The following is a 22,294-nucleotide window of genomic DNA, read 5'->3' as shown; positions in this document are numbered from 1 at the left end:
GTGGCTGAAAGGCTGCGTGTGACCCTCCTGAGCCCCACACGGTGACAAGAAGGCCATGCACTGCCCTTCTCCCATGGAGCTGGCCTGGTCCAGGTGTGTGTGGGGGCTAAGCCAGTGTAGACCCCACTGGATGGCCAGGCTTACTTTCCCTCCTTCCCTCCTTTGGGTGGTGGGGCTGGGCTGGGCTGGGCTGGCAGGCAGCTTCTCCCTCCTTCCTTGGGGTGGAGAAGGAGTGGGACCCTTTTCAAGGGCTATTGTTCCCTTCCAGTCTACCCCTACTAAACAGTGGCATCCTGGATCATTATACTTGGCACCCAGGTGAGGGACTGGGGCTCAGTGGGAGAGCATCTCCTTTGCACGCAGAAGGCCCCAGGTTCAATCCCCGGCATCTCCAGTTAACAGGATCAGGTACAAGAAGAAGAGTTATTGGTTTTTATATGCTAACTTTTCCTACCTTTTAAGGAGACTCAAACCGGCTTAGAATCTCCTTCCCTTCCTCTCCCCACAGCAGACACCTTGCGAAGTAGGTGGAGCTGAGAGAGTTCAGAGAGAACTGTGACCGGCCCAAGGTCACCCAATACTGACCTTGATGGACTGATGTCCTGATTCAGTATAAGGCAGCTTTATTTCTACACATGTGTACACTGTTGGAAACAGGATGCAGGCTTAGCTTCTCATAGGACCCCAAAAAGGTCCTTGCATTGGAGCAAGGTTAATCTAAGCAGGATTAGCCCCTGTTAGTACTTGGATGGGAGGCCACCAAGGAAGTCCAAGGTTGCTACGCAGAGGCAGGCAATGGCAAACCACCTCTGTTTGTCTGCCCTGACCTGGATGGCCCAGGCTAGCCCAATCTCATCAGATCGCGAAAGCTAAGCAGGGCCAGCCCTGGTTAAGACTTAGATGGGAGACCACCAAGGAACTCCAGGGTTGCTATGCAGAGGCAGGCAATGGCCAACTACCTCGGAATGTCTTGTGCCATGAAAACTCTTTGCTTGGGTTGCATGGCCCCCTGAAACCAAGAGCTACTCACGACTGCACTGTTTGGTGTACTTTGGTAGGACTTTGCCAGAATTGACTTCACATGATTTTAATTTTTTTTTAATGGTGCCCGTTTTTTAAAAAATGGGCTGCTTCCTCATTTTTGTCAAAAATATACACATAACCCCTCCAACCACAAAGTGCTTCACATGCTTTTAGGATCTAGTGCCCACCTGGGGCAGAATACCCAAACCCTACTTTGATGCAACAGTAGCCAAAGCCCATTTTCTGGATCCAGAGCTCTTTATCTCTTGTCTATCAGGCTTACCTGGACAGCCCAGTCTAGCCCGATCTCATCAGATCTCGGAAGCTAAGCAGGGTTGGTCCTGGTTAGTGCTTGGATGGGAGACCCCCAAGGAAGTCCAGGGTTGCTTTGTAGAGGCAGGCAATGGCAAACCACCTCTGAATGTCCCTTGCTTTGAAAGCCCTGCTGGGTAACCCTAAGTCAGCTGCGGCTGGACAGCAAACCAACCAAACAAACAAATGCTTAAAGCTGGTTTTAATTACCTCTGGGGCAGCTGGGCTAAGTGACCAAAAAGTGCCATCAGGTTAATGACGATTAAGGTTAAACATAAATAAATAAACTTCTGGTCCAAGCCTGCTCAATGCAGATTCTTATATTAAGCACTCTAGCCTTATTGATTTTAGACAGCAGCGAGGCTCAAATTTCAGCCAAAGCGCAGGAGCCAAAGAAAATTCCTGTGTTGCAGATACTCACGTAAGAAGAAGTAGGGGAGAGGAACAGTGTAGACGGCTCACACAAGGGAAGTCAATGAACCCCAGACTCGCACACCTGAACACACGAACACATGAAGCTGCCTTATACTGAATCAGACCTTTGTTCCATCAAAGTCAGTATTGTCTGCTCAGACCAGCAGTGGCTCTCCGGGGTCTCAGGCAGAGGTCTTTCACATCACCCACTTGCCTGGTCCCTTTAACTAGAGATGCCAGGGATTGAATTTGGGTCCATCTGCATGCCAAGCAGATGCTCTACCACTGAGCCACAGCCCCTCCCCTGAAGCTGCCTTATACTGAATCAAACCCTTGGTCCATCAAGGTCAGTATTATCTACTCAGACTGGCAGCCGCTCTCTAAGGTCTCAGGTAGAGGACTGTCACATTACCTACTGCCTGGTCCTTTTAACTGGAGATGCCTGGGATTGAACCAGGGACCTTCTGCCTGCCAAGCAGATGCTCTACCACTGAGCCACAGCCCCTCCCTGGTGCTGAATTCCTTTTCTTGACCTCCTACCCCAACAATCATTTCAGACCCTGATTGTTGGAGCCTCTCTCCTAAACAGCTCAGTGCCTCAAAGAACAAATTGCCCCCATCCAGTATCACATCACAATCTCTGGGCATAAACGGGAAGTCTTGCGGGGTTAGACCAAGGGACTGTCTCATCTCCCATCCCTTTTCTAATATTAGTCAGCCAGGAAGCCCAGAAACCTTAATGCGGTGTTGCTACCTCCCTCCAGCAAACTGCCTCTGACCCTGGAGGTTCTACTTAGTTTTCTCATGATTTGAGAGCCAGCTGTATAAGAACATTAAACAGTCCTGGTGCTCGTGAAAGCAAGGAAGCTGAAGGGGTGGGGGTTGAAGGGAAAAGGAAAATATCCTTTTTGGCATGAGATTTTTGTTTAGAGAAGGAATACCAAACTTTGGAATACCAAAGACACTGTCCTTCAGTGTTACTCCTCTGAAGATGCCGGCCACAGCTGCTGGCGAAACATCAGGAAAGAAAATACCAAGACCACGGTTACACAGCCTGGATAACCTACAAGAACCAATACCAAACTTTGCTTTGCAATCTGTGGAGTTATTCCCACCCCTACCCACTCTAAAAAGTCTCTCTCATGAGGGAGTGGAATCTCCGTTGGTGGAGGTTTTTAAGTATCGATTGGATACCTGCTTGTCGGGGATATTATAGGTGTCATTCCTAGGCTGGCAGGGTGTTGGACTTGTGGTCCCTTCCAACTCTGAATTAATTAAATAAAATAAACATGGGGGGGGGCTTATTCTCCCATCACAGTCCCTCTCTTTACCAGCTCATTTCCATGCCTGTTTCATAGAATCATAGAGTTGGAAGGGACCACCAGGGTCATCTAGTCCAACCCCCCTGCACAATGCAGGAAATTCAAAACTACCTCCCTTCCACACCCCCAGTGACCCCTACTCCATGCCCAGAAGATGGCCATGATGCCCTCCCGCTCATGAACTGCCTAAGGTCATAGAATCAGCATTGCTGACAGATGGCCATCTAGCCTCTGCTGGAAAAACCTCCAGGGGAGGAGAGCTCACCACCTCCCGAGGAAGCCAGTTCCACTGAGGATCCGCTCTAACTGTTAGAAAATTCTTCCTAATGTCTAGACGGAAACCCTTTTGGTTTAATTTCAACCCATTGCTTCTGGTCCGACCTTCTGGGGCAACAGAAAACAGCACCGAATCCGCACTGTTGACAGATGGCCATCTGTCCTCTGCTTAAAAACCTCCCAGGACGTTTCCTGGATTTCAGCTTTAGGTAAAACGTTGAGAATGCAGAAAAAAATTCTACCCTCTTCCCCCTAAACCCTCCTGGGGTATCCCTGGCTCCATAATCACCTGCCCGGCCCATAGGGGGGGTTCCCAGGCGGATCCTGCCGCGTCCACCTGGGGGGGGGGGGCTTCTAGGACTCACCGTGCGCAGCCTTCCGGAGGGGTCCGCCTCGAGTCCTAAAGCTGCGCTTGCCTCCGGGCACCCCTTCCCGCATCCAACTCCCGGCTCCCCAAAGCCGGCGGAGCTATTTATAGCGGGGAGACTTCCAGGCGCGCTCCCCCCACCCCTTGCCCTGCCAAATGGGGAGGGGGGCTCCCCGGCACCGGGGGCCGTGACGTCGGTCTGTTCCAGCCTCGGGTAGGGGGAGAGGCGAGAGAGCGCCGGGGCTCTTCTCCGGGAGATGCTGAAAAACAGCGGCGGGGGAAGTCGGGGGAATACGGTAGTCCGCGAAGGGCGCTGTCCGAAGTGCTGAACCCGCAGAATCGCCGTGGGTCGAACAGGGAAGGCGCCCGGTGGGGTCTTTGCCTGCATTTATGGGGAGGGGGTGATGGGGTCTAGGCAAGCCCTGATGGGAATCTACTGGCAAAACCTCACGGGAGGTTTCGCCTCGGGTTTGCCGCTCTCTAGAGGCACGTCTCCCCCATCCACATTCTCAAAACTCAACAATCTTAGCCAGGACGGCTAAGACGACTTTCGAGATAAATCTAAAATCCAGTGAATCCACAGAGCAATTTGATGACAAGTGGGCGTCATTCTACACTTATATGACTTGCAGCTAATCAGATGAAATATGCTGGCAATGTGCTACATAATTTGTCTTAAATAACTGTCAGGTTAACGAGAAATTTTAATATAATAGAATAGCAATGCAAATAGAATAACTAAATGACATATTGTATTAATCTCTTTTTTTTTGGCATAGAAATCGTTTTACAATATACAATTTATAATATACAATTTACAATGTACTACTGAGCTTATTTTTTAATATCTATTGTTTTTATACTTACAACGCTTACCCTTCCCTTTTTTCCCCTGTATCCCTTCAATTATATAAATAAAAAATCTATATATATATAAAAACCCCTCAACAATAAGCTGTGTGGGTAACTGAGGTCTTGGTATTTTCTTTCCTTGGTATTTTCTTTCCAAGACCACGGTTACACAGCCCGGATGACCTACAAGAACCAATGAACTCTGACCGTGAAAGCCTTCAACAATATTTTCAACAATAAGCCCCCATGCAGAGTTTTGAGAATCCAGACGGGGGAAACGTGCATCTAGAGAGCGGCAAACCCGAGGCAAAACCTCCCGTGCATTTTCGCCCTTGCCCAGGATTTCCCCTTTGCTTCAAAACCCTGTGTGTGTTGTGTTAAGTGCCGTCGAGTCGCTTGCGACTCATGGCGACCCTATGAATCAACGTCCTCCAAAATGCCCTGTCTTTGACAGCCTTGCTCAGATCTTGCAAATGGAGGGCTGTGGCTTCCTTGATAGAGTCAATCCATCTCTTTTTGGGTCTTCCTCTTTTCCTGCTGCCCTCAACTTTTCCTAGCATGACTGTCTTTTCTAGTGACTCTTGTCTTCTCATAATGGGACCAAAGTGCGACAGCCTCAGTTTAGTCGTTTTAGCTTCTAGGTTCAGCTCAGGCTTGATTTGATCTATAACCCACTGGTTTGTTTTTTTGGCAGTCCACGGTATCTATAACACTCTCCTTTAACACCACATTTCAAATCCCTACCGCTCCCTTTACTGTAGCTTTGTAAAGTCCCCAGACTTGTCTGAAAGGAGAGGTCTGAGGGACTTCACTTCCAAATTAATACATCTAACACAGCCCTAGGCATATTTAATTTGGTGTCTGACCCACTGAAGTCAGTGGGAATGACTTCCAAGTAATCATGCCCAGTCGCAGGCTGCACATTCACGACTGGCACTTTGCTTGCACATTCACAATGTCCCAGTCTTGCTTTGGGGTTTATATGATTTATGGTAACACTTAGGGCTGTTTAGTGGGATTGATTTACAATGCAATCCTAATCAGAGGGACATCCTTTTAAATCAGCAGACTGCCAGTCAGCATGTGTGAGTTAAGTGTCATCAAGTCACTTTTGGCTTATGGCGAGTCCCTATGAATTAATGTCCTCCAAAAAGTCCTCTCATTAATAGCCTTGCTCAGGTCTTGCAAACTGAGAGCCACAGTTTCCTTTATTGAGCCAATCCATCTCATGTTGGGTTTCCCTCTTTTCCTGCTGCCTTTAACTTTTCCTAGCATTATTGTCATTTCCAGTGACTCTTCTCTCCTCATAATGGGACCAAAGTATGATAGCCTCAGTTTAGTCATTTTAGCATCTAGGGAGAATTTGGGCTTGATTTGATCTAGAACCCACTGATTTGTCTCATTGGCAGTCCGCGGTATCCATAAAACTCCCCTCCAACACCACAGGTAAAAGGAATCCACTTTCTTCCTGTCAGGTTTCTTAATTGTTCAACTTTCACACCCATACATAGTAATAGGGAATACGATGGCATGAATTAACTTGGTCTCGGTTGCCAGTGACACATCCTTACACTTAAGAATCTAGCTCCTTCTAGCTCCTTCATGGCTGCCCTTTCCAGTCTCAATCTGCTCCTGATTTCTTGCTTGCAATCTCCCTTTTGGATGATGATGGAGCCAAGGAATAGACAATCTTCAACTATTTCAATTTCTTCATCTTCAGCCTTAAAGTTGCGTAATTCCTCAGAAGTCATTCCTTTTGTCTGCTTGACGTTCAGCTGTAATCCAGCTTTGGCACTTTCTGCCAACACAGACAATTGAAATGGACTAGTGGTTTGACTTGGTAAAAGGCAGTGGTCTTCAACCCACGGATCACGACCCTCCCGGAAGTTGCAGAGCACCACATGCTGGCTGACAGGATCAAATAGAGCTGGCTTTTTCTGGGCTGCTTTTTAGAAGGACTTGTTTCTAGTGTAGATGTGTAGAGAGTAAGATGCTGGTGGGGGGGGGGGAAGGAGAGAGAGGTGAGGCTTCTCACGGGTAGTGTCAGGACCTGCCCTGGTTCAGCCTTAATGTGGGAGGAAGAACATAGAAACAAAGAGCTGGAAGGGATCCCCAAGGGTCATCTAGTCCAACCCCTTGCACAATGCATGAAATTCACAACTACCTCCCCCACACTCTATGCCAACAGGAAGGCAGAAAACCTCCAGGATCCCTGGCCAACCTTGCCTGGAGGAAAATTCCTTCCTGACTCCAAAGTGGAAATTGGCATTTCCCTGGGCATGCAAGAAAGGGCCACAAGAGCCAAGCACTGACGCAACCCTTCGTGCCCTCCCTCTCACGATCTGCCTAAGTTCGCAGAATCAGCATTGCTGTCAGGTGGCCATCTAGTCTCTGCTTAAAAACCTCCAGGGAAGGAGAGCCCACCATCTCCCCAGGAAGCCTGCTCCACTGAGGAACCACTCTAACTGTTAGAAAATTCTTCCTAATGTTTAGCCACAAGAAGAGCCTAGAGGGAGAGGAGAACTCTTCAAGGGAAGAGGCCCATGGACTCCACTACACCTGAGGCTCTGTGCACCCAGAGATCCCCAGGACAAGATCATCAGGGCAAGATCCCTTCCTCCCCTACAAGGGCAGGCTTCCATTCAAGAGCTTGTGGAACCAGTAGATCAGGAAACCCTGGGTGGAACAGCCCACTTCCAGCAGAGTTTCCCCCAGGGCCAATTAAAAAAGAAGAAGCGTTGGTTTTTATATGCCGACTTTCTCTACCACGTAAGGAAGAATCAAACCAACTTGCAATCACTTTCCCTTCCCCACAACAGACACCCTGTGAGGTAGGTGGGGCTGAGAGAGCTCGAAGAGAGCTGTGACTAGCCCAAGGCCACCCAGCTGGCTTCATGTGTAGGAGTCAGGAAACCAACCTGGTTCACCAGATCAGATTCCACTGCTCCAAACCACCGTTCTTAACCACTACACCATGCTGGCTCTCTGGCTTACAATCACCTTCCCTTCCCCTCCCCACAACACACACCCTGTGAGGCAGGTGGGGCTGAGAGAGCTCCAAGAGAGCTGTGACTAGCCCAAGGTCACCCAGATGGCTTCATGTGTTGGAGTGGGGAAACAAATCCAGTTCACCAGATTAGCCTCTGCCGCTCATGTGGAGGAGTGGGGAATCAAACCTGGCTTTTCAGATCAGACTCCACTGCTCCAAACCACCACTCTTAACCACTACACCATGCTGGCAAGTGAAGAGCCAGAGCAGATGCTTTCATGCACCACTGAATAATCCACTTTCAATCCACTTTCAATGCACTTTGCAACTAGAATTGACTGTGTGTAACAGTAAAGTCCACTTGCAAACAATCACTAAGGCACATTGAAAGTGGATTGAAAGAGAATTATGCAGCATGTGTAAAAGCACCCTTGAGGTTTGGCTCTGGCAGGAAGCACATGCCTGGTGACTCAATGTCTCCTATAATTCTAACCTCACCCATGAGGAAAGCACAAGGCAGGAGGAGAGAGCTCTTGGCCAGATCAGGGATTCAATTCTGGCTACAAATTATTATTTTTTATTTCATTTATACTTTGTCTTTCTCCCCATTGGGGAGCCAATCAAATCTCCAATAGTCAATCAGAAGCCCTGCTGGGCAAAAGCCCTACCTGGAACCACCCACTTCCTAAGAACACCTGGTGGGCACTAGAAAAGGTGTTGGCAGGTGCTGTGGTGCCAGTGGAGACACCTGCCTTAATCCCTATTTCTAACTCCAAACGTCTCAAGATGTCATGGTCCACAGTATCAAAGGCTTGATTGATCCAGTAAGAGCAGCAGATCCAGATGGAGATAATTGACTAACTACCCTCTCTGTTCCACAGCCTGACCTGAAACCATCTAGGGCAGATGAGTTACCTAGGAAGTCCTTGAGTTGTTCTGCTACCACTTTGGTCATTTATGCATGGGAGTTTTACCTGAGGTTCGATGCTGGCTGGACCCACACCTTCCTGTTGGGAATCTCTGCACCAGCAGTCTCCAAGCACAAATCAAGTCCCCGCCCCTTTAAATGCTGCTTTGTAATTGGCTTAATGAGCCCCGTGGCGCAGAGTGGTCAGCTGCAGTACTGCAGTCCAAGCTCTGCTCACGATCTGAGTTCGATCCCGATGGAAGTTGGTTTCAGGTAGCCGGCTCAAGGTTGACTCAGCCTTCCATCCTTCCGAGGTCGGTAAAATGAGTACCCAACTTGCTGGGGGTAAAGGGAAATTGACTGGGGAAGGCACTGGCAAACCACCCAGTAAACAAAGTCTGCCTAGTAAACATCGGGATGTGATGTCACTCCATGGGTCAGGAATGACCCGGTGCTTGCACAGGGGACCTTTACCTTTACCTTAATCGGCTTACTTTGTAGTGCTTACTGTGGGAGAAAAGCCCCCCCAAAAAAACCAATTGCTGCATAAAAAAGCATTTTAAGAAAACAAAAAACAAAAAACGGAGCAGTCTGAAAGAAGGGGGGGGGGAGAAATCCAAGCCTCAGTTTTAAAACACCTTTCATCTGCTCAGAAAGAGCTCTGAGGAAGCAGGAAGCATTTGAATCCCCGCCTCTTTGCATGCTGCTTTGTAATTGGCTGGGAGAGAAACCAAGCTTGTGTGTACCGCGCTTTGCCTTTTGCACGGGGATTTCACCCGGGCTGAGCTTAGGGGAGAGGGCAGAATCAGGTTAACAGAGGAACGGGAAGTCCCAGGATTTGTGAGGGCTGGCAGCGAGGTCATCTCTAATAGAGGGAAAACTCATGCATAACTTCAAAGAACAACCAAGACAGACCGGGGGTGAACTGAGTGAAAGTTCCCATGCATAAATGACCTCTGTCCCTCATTTTCTTCATCTGCTGACCATGGTCCTGGCCTGGACATGGTCATATCTTGGCTCCCCCTCTTCCTGTCATGTGATGGTGACATCATATGCTTACAGCTCATGAGGTTCCACGCTTCCATCGTAAAGGTATAAGGAATGCTCTATTTGATCTATTTCTGGTGGAGGCAGAGAGAGGTCGAAGTGCCCTGGTTGGGGGACACAGACCAATTGGTATTCAAATAAACAGAGGTAGTAGCATCAATCCAAGGTTACCTTGACTTAGATGGGCAGGAAAAAAATCCGATTGCGTATGCGTTTCAGGTGACTGAAGTTTCCATAATGGCTCTTCTCTAACTTTTTCAGATTCTAATTGGCTTCATTCATAGGGTTGAAGAACTTCCAACCTTTCGACTCATATCCAGATTCGGCGCCCTGCTCTGCCATTTTCATGCATTAAAACGTGGACTCTTCCTCCGGTTTCTCTCCGTCTGTGATTCATTCGATGATCTCATGCAGATTAAGACTCCACTTAAGGAGCATAACTAGTACTCTCGAAAGCAATTTTCCTCCCCTGGCTGAGTACCGAGGAAGCCTGCTCTTCGCTACCTAATCACCAATAAGTAGTTCCCTGTATTAATGTAAATTGGAGCAGCAATTTTCTTCATTGCTCATGTATGGGTTGGTTAGGGTGTTTTTTCCTTCCCGGGCATCATTCAGCATTGAGGAAAGGAACAAGATCGCTCAAGAATGTAAAAATTCCCTTTACGCAGGGTGTCAACATGACAATAGAAAAGGTATTTTGCAGAATTCTGCCTCCATATGACTCCCCCCTCTTCCATATTTCCCGTGTGGGATCTCTGTGTTGGACCACTGAAATCTATAAAGGGGCGCTGCATCGTTTCCCTTCAGTTTCTTTTGTTGATGGATGGAAATTGTAATTCTGGAACACACTCCTTTGAAATGCGGTACTATGAAAAATCGGGCAGATGAGCCGTACTGTGATGTCTCACAGAGTGCCAGAGACACATATTGTTCTATGTCTCTCCCCCTCGTTTACCCCCATAAGGGAAGCTAAAGGATGTCTTTGTAGGGTCATATACTCATAGAACTGGAAGGGGTCACCAGGGTCATCTAGTCCAACTCCCTGCACAATGCAGGAAATTCACAACTACCTCCCCCCCCAACACCCCCAGTGACCCCTACTCCATGCCAAGAAGATGGCCAAGATGCCCTCCCTCTCATGAACTAAGGTCATAGAATCAGCATTGCTGACAGATGATCATCTAGCCTCTGCTTAAAAACCTCCAGGGAAGGAGAGCTCACCACCTCCTGAGGAAGCCTGTTCCACTGAGGAACCGCTCTAACTGCTAGAAAAAGAAGAAGAGTTGGTTTTTATATGCTGACTCTCTCTACCACTTAAGGCAGAATCAAACTGGCTTACAATCACCTTCCCTTCCCCTTTCCACAACAGACACCCTGTGAAGTAGGTTGGGCTGAGAGAGTTCTAAGAGAACTGTGACTAGCCCAAGGTGCCCTTGCAGGCTTCATGTGGAGGAGTGGGGAATCAAACCTGGTTCTCCAGATCAGAGTCCATGGCTCCAAACCACTGCTCTTAGCCACTACACCACTCTGGCTCTCAGTGTGATATAATGACATAGAGTCCAACCTCCAAAGCCAAATGCAGGCTTTAGTACAAATAAAGAGAAGATGCGAGTCGATGGATCAGATACCTGATTAAGTTGTACCTCCACGTTATGAAGCAGTATACCTCTGAATATCAGAGAGAGGAAGAAGAGGAAGAGGAAGAGTTGGTTTTTATATGCCAACTTCCTCTACCACTTAAGTAAGACCCAAACTGGCTTACAATCACCTTCCCTTCCCCTCCCCACAACAGACACCCTGTGAGGTAGGTGAGGCTGAGAGAATGTGACTTGCCCAAGGTCACCCACCTGGCTTCATGTGGAGGAGTGGGGAATCGAACCCGGTTCTCCAGATCAGACTCCACCACTTCAAACCACCACACTTTAACCACTACACCAAGCTGGAGACAAAACGGGAAAGTTTTGTCTCCGTGCCTGGCCAACCGGCATCTGGCTAGCCTCTTCTGGAAACAGAAATCTGGAGAAAATGGACATTTGCCTAGAGATCAATTGTAATAGCGGAAGATCTTCAGGTGCCACCTGAAGGTTGGCAACCCTAGGTGTGCTTCCCTGAGCTCTCTGGAGAAAAAGACAAGCAAGCAGAAGATTTTTTTTTTAAAGAAAATGTCAGCCGCTTCTAATTGCTGCAGCTCTTCTCGCAAACTAGCAAAACCTGGAGTTGCTTCCTTACCCGCCCACTCTGTGTAGCACAAGCCCGTTCCCAGGTAGCTCTAGAACAAAGCGAACAGAGAAACATCTGTTCAGTGGGAATCTATTATTCTCCACCGGGAACCAGGCTATATAAAAAAACCCAGGGAGAGACAGAGAGAGTGCCAGCTCTTCACTGCCCACCACAGGACAGCATGGCTGGAACAATATAATGGTTCCTTTCTACGGCAATATAATGGGATCTAGCAACCTGTCCTATTTCCTAACGCTACAACCAGGTCCCACACATCGAGCGAAAGACTTCTGGGCCTGAGGATATGATTTGTGCATAAGCTTGGATCCCACAAGCTTCATTTTATTATTTTGCAAATTAAGCCCTGGGTTGGAGTTTTTGTTGTTGTTATTGCTGAATGGCTCTCCTGTCCGCTTTCTCCATCCATTGGAATTGGTCCAAGGCTGCACGCCGGCCCTTTCATTGTGTTTGGGCAGCTCCGTCCCCAAGTAGGGTTGCCAACTTCCGGGTGGGAGCTGGAAATCACCCAGAATTACAACTGATCTCCAGGTGACAGAGATAGGGTTGCCAGGTCCCTCTTAGCCACCGGTGGGAGGTTTTTTTGGGTGGAGCCTGAGGAGGGCAGGGTTTGGGGAGGGACTTCAATGCCATAGAGTCCAATGGCTAAAGTGGCTGTTTTCTCCAGGTGAACTGGCCTCTATCGGCTGGAGATCAGTTGAAATAGTGGGAAATCTCCAGCCCCCACCTGGAGGCTCCTCAGATGTTGTGTGCAGAGGGTGTAGAGATGAGATTTATTTTGCACGTTGTTCTCTTGGTGTTGTTCTTTTCCCTTCTGCAGCGGTTTCATACCATCTCACCCCCATTATCTGTGGGTAAACTTTTAGGAGATGCAGCAGCATTATATCAAGTGTGAAATCACGAACTTCTGCAAGAACCAACGGGTTGAAATTAAATCAAAAGTGTTTCTGTCTAGACATTAGGAAGAATTTTCTAACATAGCGGGTTCCTCGGTGGAACGGGTTTCCTCGGGAGGTGGTGTCAAAGAGAGAGAGACTACCCAGCCTCGGCTAGGCAGGGTCACCTCCTTTATGAAATGAGCCCAAAAACAAAGTTGCTTTCAAAAACCAGAACACTGGGCCCAGGACTCCTACCTGGCCAAATGGGTATTGCTGCCACCAGCCCTATTACTAAAGGTTGAGCTCCAGGGAGAGGATAAGGGCAATCCCCTCCCAACTCACTCCAAAATTAAGTGCAACGCTTACCCTGCAAGGTAGAGGCCTTGCTAAGGGAAAATTGCACTCCCAAAAATGTTTTAGGTTTTGGTAGGTGGTTTCACACACTCATACAAAAGGCACTTGGATTTAGGCTTGGAATCCCAGAGCCATAGACACAGTCAATTAAAAGGCTAATGATTTATTTTATAAGATTTTATGCTGGTTACAGGAAAGAAAGGTTCATGAGGTAGCAAGCAAGAAAATAACAAAATGATTTAGAATAGCTAACTCATAAAATATTTCAGTTTTCCAAGGTTCAAAAGATTGGCAAAGCTTCTCAAAGCAATGTTCAAATACGGTAGTTACCAGTTTCAAGAGTTCTTTCAGCATACAAGAGTTTCAAAAGGTTGTCCAAAGGTTTCTCCAAAAGGTCAGTTTGACCAGAGTTTCCCCCTCAAGGGCCAAAATCGAATGGGTTCTGATGCCGCCAGCACAGCTCTCCTGCTGTACCCCAAAGCGTGCATAATTTGGCTTAGAACTGGTCTGTCTTTTTATTCCTTTTCTCAATGGCATGAGCTCATCAAAGGCCAATCAGAAAACGAAAGTAACTTTGCTGTTAATTAATCGCTTGGTCAGAATGCTGACTCACTAATTGACACATTCAGGGGGTGAAGCCTGCAGAACTCCCTGCACCTGGATGTCGTCCCAATGACTGACCAATTAGTTACCGTGACAACGCACAGCCTTGCATTCCAAAAGGGGAGAGAAGTTCTTAACGAGAACCAGCTGGGGCCTATCTTGCTCCCTCCAATGAAGCAGTTTTCAAAAGGTAACCCAAGAAATTGAGGGACCTCAACTTCTTGACAGTGAGCTCTCCTTCCCTGGAGGTTTTTAAGCAAAGGTTAGATGGCCATCTGTCAACAATGCTGATTCGATGACCTTAAGCAGATGATGAGAGGGCGGGCATCTTGGCCATCTTCTGGGCATGGAGCAGGGGTCACTGGGGGTGTGGGGGGGAGGGGGTAGTTGCGAATGTCCTGCATTGTGCAGGGGGTTGGACTAGATGACCCTGGTGGTCCCTTCCAATGCTATTATTCTAAGATGTATTAAAAGATACTTTGGCCCTAAACACAAGATCTTGGTGCCTTCACAGGCCTTTCCTGAAGCCTGTGAGAACTTCACTGTTTGTTTGAGACTTCAAGTTGTTCACCGAATGTGAGCTTGGAAATATTCATGCTCGGGAGGAATCTGGGTGACTCATCCTCTGCGTTCCATAACAAAGTGCTCACTTTGACAACTCTGTTCCCCTTTTTTCTGCATCCCGATTAATGCTTCGTGAACTGAAGGGGATACTTTCAACTCAGTGAAAGTGACAAACTCTGCTTTAGTTTGGTGGACTCTGAGCTTCATCCCCAGGAGCATGGCTGGGACTGCAAGCGGAGCTTCAAGAAATGGAGTTAGGGCTGCCATCTCTGGGTTGTGAAATTCCTGGAGATTTGGAGGGGTGGAGTTTGGGGAGGGCTAGGTTTGCCTGGTTCCCTGACGCTACTGGCAAGAGCTTTGTCAGGTCGGGCTGGGTGTGTGTGTGAAGATTTATGCAGGTTCAATGACATCACTTCCGGGTTTACCCATCACATGGGATGCTCTAGTGCATTCCTTCAAAACCTTTATGGAAACCATAGAGGGTGTGGGGGGGAGAGTGTTAGAGTGTCACCAGCACTTCTGGGGTAAACCCAGAAATAATGGCATGTGGATTGCTGCCCTCCCCCCCAGCTGGCCTACTTCCACCCACTGGCCAGCTGAGGGGCAGCGGACAGCCTGGTGAGTTGGTGGGCAATTGCCTGCCCGGGCAGTTGGGAACCCTAGAGAGGGCAGAGAGGGTATAATGCCATACAGTTCGCTTTTCAACGCTGCCAGTTTCTCCAGGGAAACTCACCTCTGTCAACTGGAGATGAGCTGTGATTCCAGGAAATCCCCAGCCTCCACCTGGGGGTTGGCAACCCTAAATGAAGTGCCAGAAAGCCTCATGTAGACCAGATTGCAAAAGTTTGCAAACTCCAGTCCGAGAGATCTGTGACAATTCTGCTTCAGCCCTTCCTCCTCCCAGGTGCAGCTAAACAGAGGAAATAGAATTGTGCACTACCAGGAACCAGCTCAGGTTGATGGGGCGGAGACTATGGCTCAGTGGTAGAGCATCTGCTTGGCATGCAGAAGGTCCCAGGTTCCATCCCTGGCATCTCCAGTTAAAGGGACCAGGTAGTAGGTGATGTGAAAAGCCTCCTCCTGGGACTGTGGCTCGATGGTAGTGCTTGGCAAGCAGAAGGTCCCAAGTTCAATCCACAGCATCTCCAATTAAAAAGAGTAGGCAGCAGGTGATGTGAAGGACCTCAGCCTGAGACCCTGGAGAGCTGCTGCCAGTCTGAGTAGACAAGACTGACCTTGATGGACCAAGGGTCTGATTCAGTATAAGGCAGCTTCATGTGTTCATGTGTTCAATATAAATGTATCACTCTGCTGTATGCTGAGTTAAACCACTGGTTCATCAAGAGCATTGCAGCCTACTCTGACTGGAAGCAGCGCTCTGAGTCCCAAATGGGAGAGGAACAAGACGGAACATGCAAAACGTCTTCTTGGTTCGAGTCCCACTGCGTCTCCATGGTTTGTTGTGATGCTTTACTAAAGCGCCCCTTAAGGAACTGTCTTGTCTCATTGGTTCCGTCCTCTGTTTTCTTGTCTGAACTTGAGGATGACAGCTGTCAACGGAGGCTATTCAGTGAGTTTTATTTTAACCCCTTCCCCCATAATGTAGTCCTCCTGGTAGGGTTGTCTGTTCCAAGTTGGGAAATTCCTGGTGATTGAATCAGAATCATAGAGTTGGGAGGGACCACCAGGGTCCTCTAGTCCAACCCCCCTGCACAATGCAGGAAATTCACAACTACCTCCCTCCCCACCCCCACCCCCAGTGACCCCTACTCCATGCCCAGAAGATGGTCAAGATGCCCTCCCTCTCATCATTAAGCCTCTGCTTAAAAACCTCCAGGGAAGGAGAGCTTACCACCTCCCGAGGAAGCCTGTTCCACTCCGCTCTAATTGTTAGAAAATTCTTCCTAATGTCTAGATGGAAACTCTTTGGATTTAATTTCAACCTTTTGGTTCTGGTCCGATCTAAGGGTAGAGCTTGGGAAAGGCAGAGTTTGGGACCTCAGAAGGGTATAATGCCATTCAGTCCACCCTCCAAAGCAGCCATTTTCTCCAGGGGGAGCTGATTTCTGTTATCTGGAGATCAGTTGTATTCTGACACGGCAAGGTAGGCGCAGCAACAAAATGGCTGCCACAAAATGGCTGCTGCAGGAGGCAGAGCCAGTCCTAATCTGATTGCCATAACTTAATTTCAGCCACACAGTGGAGTTGTGCTGTGTTGGCAGCTGCTGCCAAAGCAACATTTTAAAAAATCTGCACAGCCAATCGCATCTCCAATAGTCAATCAGAAGCCCTGCTGGGCAAAAGCCCTACCTGGTACCACCCACTTCCTAAAAACACTTAGTGGGTGCCAGAAAAGGTGTGGGCGGGTGCCATGGTGCCTACGGATACCAAATTGGGGGGGCCTGATATACAAATTCATTTCTCCCCCTGTCCTGTGTTGTCTTGGGTGAAACCGTGTTGTAAGTTTCGGTAAAGAGCCAGAGTGGTGTAGTGGTTAATTGCAGTGGTTTGGAGCAGTGGACTCTAATCTGGAGAACCGGGTTTGATTCCCCACTCCTCTGCGTGAGCAGCGGAGGCTAATCTGGTGAACCGATTTGGTTTCCCCACTCCTACACATGAAGCCAGCTGGGTGACCTTGGGCAAGTTACAGCTCTGATTGAGCTCTCTCAGGCCCACCTACCTCATAGGGTGTCTGTTGTGGGGAGGGGAAGGGAAGGTGATTATAAGCCGGTTTGATTCTTCCTTAAGTGGTAGAGAAAGTCGGCCTATAAAAACCAACTCTTCTTCTTGGGTGAAACCGTGTTGTAAGTTTTGGTAAAATGCCAGAAACTTGCAAATATATATATATATTAGAGGTTGATCAGAAACAGTGAACATGTGCAACGGTGGCTCTCCACCTCTTTGAACGTTCACATGCGCACATGCATTCAAACTCTATTATCCATCATTGACTTCAAAGGACTTTATTAAACTGCCACTCTAAGGACATACCTAAGCACCACATTTAACTTTCTCCCAATTTCTGCTTCAAAATCTTCTGGCATGCCTACCGCATCTTGAATTTTGACACATTCCAAAGATGAAGAGTCTCGACTGGACAGAAGACCATTGTATCTTTTTTCAAAAGGATTTCAGATTTTTTCCCCCAAAAGGGAAATATCTGTATTTTTGTATAACTAGCTGTAACCTCGATGTGGGTGTTTGATTTGTCTTTGTGCAGCTATATCGCACCCGAGTCTATTTTAGGACTCTCCCTTCCGGCATTTCCATTCTCTTGGGACTCTCAGATACTTGTGGTTGAAAAACTGCTGAAATCTTCTCCCCTTTTTCTTTTGTCTGAGTCACAAAGACCTCGAGCGGCGAGTCATCCCTCTTCAGATTTCTTTTCCCCACTGCAGGACTGAAAACAAGCAGATGAAAAAGAACCCAAGATGTCTTTCACTCAGTATTGCATGTAAAATAATCCAAATGAGCACGCTACTTATTCAGGATCAGCTATTAGATGAGGGTGGAAATTTGTGTTTAAAAGAACGCAAGGCTGCCGGCAAAAACAGCAGCTAGGTGTTGAATTCCTCCTACTTAGGGTTGCCAGGTTGGTAGGATTCCTCCTACCTAAGGTTACCACCAGTGGGAGGTTTTTGGGGCAGAGCCTGAGGAGGGTGGGGTTTGGGGAGGAGAGGGACATCAATGCCATAGAGTCCAATTGCCAAAACAGCCATTTTCTCCAGGTTAACTGATCTCTATTGGCTGGAGATCAGTTGTAGTAGCAGGAGATCTCCAGCTAGTATCTAGAGGCTGGCAACCCTACTCCTACCTCGTAGCTGTTTGTTTGGAAGAGATTATTTGGATGGATAAGAGCATAACATAAGAAGAGTCCTGCTGGATCAGAGCAGTGGTCCATCAGTCCAGCATCCTGTCTCACACAGGGGTCAACTGGTTCCTCAGGAGGTCCAACAACAGGGCACAGAGGCTAAGGCCTTCATAAGAACATCAGAAGAGCCCTGCTGGACCAGACCAGTAGTCCATCAGTCCAGCATCCTGTCTCATGCAGTGGCCAACCAGTTCTTCTGAAGGGCCAACAACAGGGCCCAGAGGCCGTCTTCCCCTGATGTTGCCTCCTGAAGTTGGTAATCAGAGGTTGACTGTCTCTGAGTGTGGAGTTTCCCTTCAAACACTATGGCTAGTAGCCACTGATAGACCTCTCCTCCATGAATCCGTCTAACTTCTTTTGAAGCCGTCTTTGCCCAAGGCCATAACGACATCCTCTGGCAGTAGGGTTGCCAGGTCCCTCTTTGCCACTGGCGGGAGGCTTTTGGGGAAGAGGCTGAGGAAGGTGGGGTTTGGGGGGGGGCTTCAATGCCATAGAGTCCAATTGCCGAAGCGGCCATTTTCTCCAGGGGAACTGATTCCTATCAGCTGGAAATCAGTTATAATAGCTGGAGATCTCCAACTAGTACCTGGAAGTTGGCAACCCTGGCAGTGAATTCCACATTTTAATCCCTTGTTGTGTAAACAAGAATTTCCTTCTGTCCATCCTGCATCGACTGCCCATTAGTTTCATATGATGTCCTCGAGTTCTAGTGTTTGGAGAGACAGAATTTGTTGAACTGTATCTAATTAGATGTGGTTTTAATGTTCTAAAGTAATTTTGTATTGCTCTATAAGGGGCCTTGAATGTATAGAGAGGCGGCCTACAAATCTCTTGAATAAATGGATAATGGAATAATGTCCATTTCAGCTTCCCTTAACACTTGAGGCAGTTTCCCGATCAGAAAATCAGGTAAATTGAATGAAAGTTACCTCTAGTGAGAGGATTAGGGTTTGCCAACCTCCAGGTGGTGGGTGATCTTCTGCTATTACAACTGATCTCCAGCCAATAGAGATCAGTTCCCCTGGAGAAAATGGCCACTTTGACCATTGGACTCGATGACATTGAAGTCCCTCCCCAAACCCCGACCTCCTCAGGCTCCGCCCCAAAAACCTCCCGCCGATAGTGAAGCGGGATCTGGCAACCCTAGGGAGGATGCTTCTTGCCCGGCTAAGAAACATCTCTGACAATGACCGAGAAATCTTGGTTTCCATGTCACACCTTTTCTAGATTAAGCGTCCCGACATTCTAGAGTCAACATGGGAAAAACTCAACACAGCATTGTGATTGTTGGACATCCAACCTTGAACTGACATGATTAGGGTTGCCAGCTCCAAGGTGGGAAATACCTGGAGATTTTTGGGGCGGAGTCTGAGGAGGGTGGGGTTTGGGGAGGGGAGGGACTTCAATGCCACAGAGTCCAATGGCCAAAGCGGCCCTTTTCTCTAGGGGAACTGATCTCTGTCACTTGGAGATCAGTTGTAATAGCAGGAGATCTCCAGCTAGTACCTGGCAATTGGCAACTGGGAGGGACTTCAATGCCATAGAGTCCAATGGCCAAAGCGGCCATTTTCTCCAGGGGAACTGACCTCTATTGTCTGGAGATCAGTTGTAATAGCAGGAGATCTCCAGCTAGTACCTGGAGGCTGGCAACTCTACTGATTACCCTTCTCTGCAATGGGATTCTGCCAGGGAAAGGGATTGATGGAAATACTTCTTGCTTGAGAAGTAGCCCCTTCCATTGGGGAACACCCCAGTGGAACGGGCTGGTAGGTTCCTACCCAATGTACCCATTTTGGGTACATTTCTTGTTTCAGAGTTTCCTCCTATACGTATAAATAACCCTACATAGGATATTTGCTTTGTTTCTTTCTTTCATTATCTACTTCATTTATACCCCTCTTTTGCCCCCCAAACATTTCTCTCCTTCTCCATTTGATCCTTACAACCACACCTGTGAGGTGTGTGTGACTGGCCCAAGGTCACACAGGAACACACATGAAGCTCCCTTACATTAAATCAGACCCTTGGTCCATCGAGGTCAGTATTGGTTGCTCTGACTGGCAGCAGCTCGTTAGGGTCTCAGGCAGAGGTCTTTCACATCGCCTACCGCCTGGTCCTTTTATCTGGAAATGCTGGGGATCGAACCTGGGGCCTTCTGCATGCCAAACAAATGCTCTACCACTGAGCCACGGCCCCTCCCCAATACAAACACATGAAGCTCCCTTATATTAAATCAGGCCCTTGGTCTATCGAGGTCTGCCCAGGCTGGCTTGTAGGTGTGCGGTGGCCTCAAAGTTACTTTGAACGTCCAGCAACTCTGATAAGTTTTGATCGACAACGTTTGTCAGATGGCAGGGTCTCCGTGGAGAGCTTTCCCTGTTGCCCTGTGGTTTCTTTTCTCTCTTGCATGATACATTTGTTGCTCTAAAGCAAACACAGAGGGATCCACTAGGGATTAATTAGAGAGGCTGTGTATTTAAGCGTGCCCCTCGGCTCCTTCCATTCATTAAAACAAAACATGACAACGTCAACCGGGCTCAAGATAAGAAACCAACACCTTTGAAACCACTCGAGTGGATCTTCTCCCTCCCTCTCCCACCTAGGTTTTGTTTCAAGCAATTGCTTGACTCCCAGAGGCCCTAACTTGCCAATTAAAGCTGTAGCGTTGCGAGACCTTCTGTTTGGATTCTCCTGTCTGATGGTGACTTGGGACCCATGACGATTCCCCTCCCAGCGAGCTGAATCATGCTTGCCTCTCGTGCCTCGCCAAAGGAGCATCTTCTGTACTTCGAACGTCGGAGTTGACCTGCCCCAATCTCAAAACAAAAGTTTCTTCCCGATTTTTTAAATTATTTTTTAATAAAACACATACGACTTCTCATACAACACACACTCCTCATCCTTCATGTCTACAAGAACCTCCTCCAATAAACAATAGAGCAGTCCTAATAACTTCACATAGGAGCCCCGTGGCACAGAGTGGTGAATTGCAGTACTGCAATCCAAGCTCTGCTCACGACCTGAGTCCTATCCCAACGGAAGTTGGTTTCAGGTAGCCGGCTCAAGGTTGACTCAGCCTTCCATCCTTCCGAGGTCGGTAAAATGAGGACCCAGCTTGCTGGGGGTAAAGGGAAGATGACTGGGAAAGGCACTGGCAAACCACCCCACAAACAAAGTCTGCCTAGTAAACGTCGGGATGTGATGTCAACCCATGGGTCAGGAATGACCTGGTGCTTGCACAGGGGACCTTTACCTTTTTAAAAATACCTTCTATGTCATCTAATATTATCCTTTAAATCTGCACAAACACTTCTGTAATTGGACTTATATGTGTGTTAAGTGCCGTCAAGTAGCTTCTGACTCATGGCGACCCTATGAATCAATGTCCTCCAAAATGTCCTGTCTTTGACAGCCTTGCTCAGATCTTGCAAACTGAGGGCTGTGGCTTCCTTTATAGAGTCAATCCATCTCTTGTTGGGTCTTTCTCTTTTCCTGCTTCCTTCAATTTTTCCTAGCATGACACACACACACACACACACACACACACACATGTTTTCAGTCCTAAAAACAATTGACTGTCAAAGCCGATAATTTCAAGTATCATTAGAGCTCACGATGACAATATAGGTTGTTTGCATAGATATAATATTAGATAATAGATTTGATATGAAGATATATTTTGGGTGGATGATAGTACAAAAACATTGAATGCTAATACTAATATCTTGTTTAATATAATTTTAAATAAGATAAATAATCTAGATTAAATAAAGGCTAAATAAATGTTTATATATATCATTGGACTGGAAGGGGAGAGGTGCCCTAAAGCTACCCCAACTGCCATGCCCGACGATTCTGGGGCCCCGTATTTTATTTTAGCCCAGGTTCCCAGAATCACGAAGATCAGCCGTGAACCCAAGTGCTTCATTTTAGACAGGCTGACCACGAGCCCCCTTCTTGACAGTTTAATGCTTAGCCCAAGACTTTAATGCTCAGCCCAGTTTAATGCTCAGCCCAGCTTGAACCGATCCTGCAATCAAGACCAGATGATGAAGAGGCTAAGAAATTACATCCACTTGAGGTGCTGTCCACAGGTCAAGAAGGGACAATCTCTGAAACATCTTGAACGTCTTTGTTACTTGTTAGCTATCTTGATCCAGGAGCAGCTTCATACAGAAGCTCCACAAAGGAACTAGACATTTTTATTCAAAGTGTAGGATCCAAAATAGCTGCTAGGACATGATGCCCCCCGCCAGGTGAATTTTCTATAAAAAGCT

This window comes from Euleptes europaea, chromosome 2 (genome assembly GCF_029931775.1).
Source record: "Euleptes europaea isolate rEulEur1 chromosome 2, rEulEur1.hap1, whole genome shotgun sequence".
NCBI lineage: Eukaryota > Metazoa > Chordata > Lepidosauria > Squamata > Sphaerodactylidae > Euleptes > Euleptes europaea.
Note: the sequence above shows the minus strand (reverse complement) of the source record.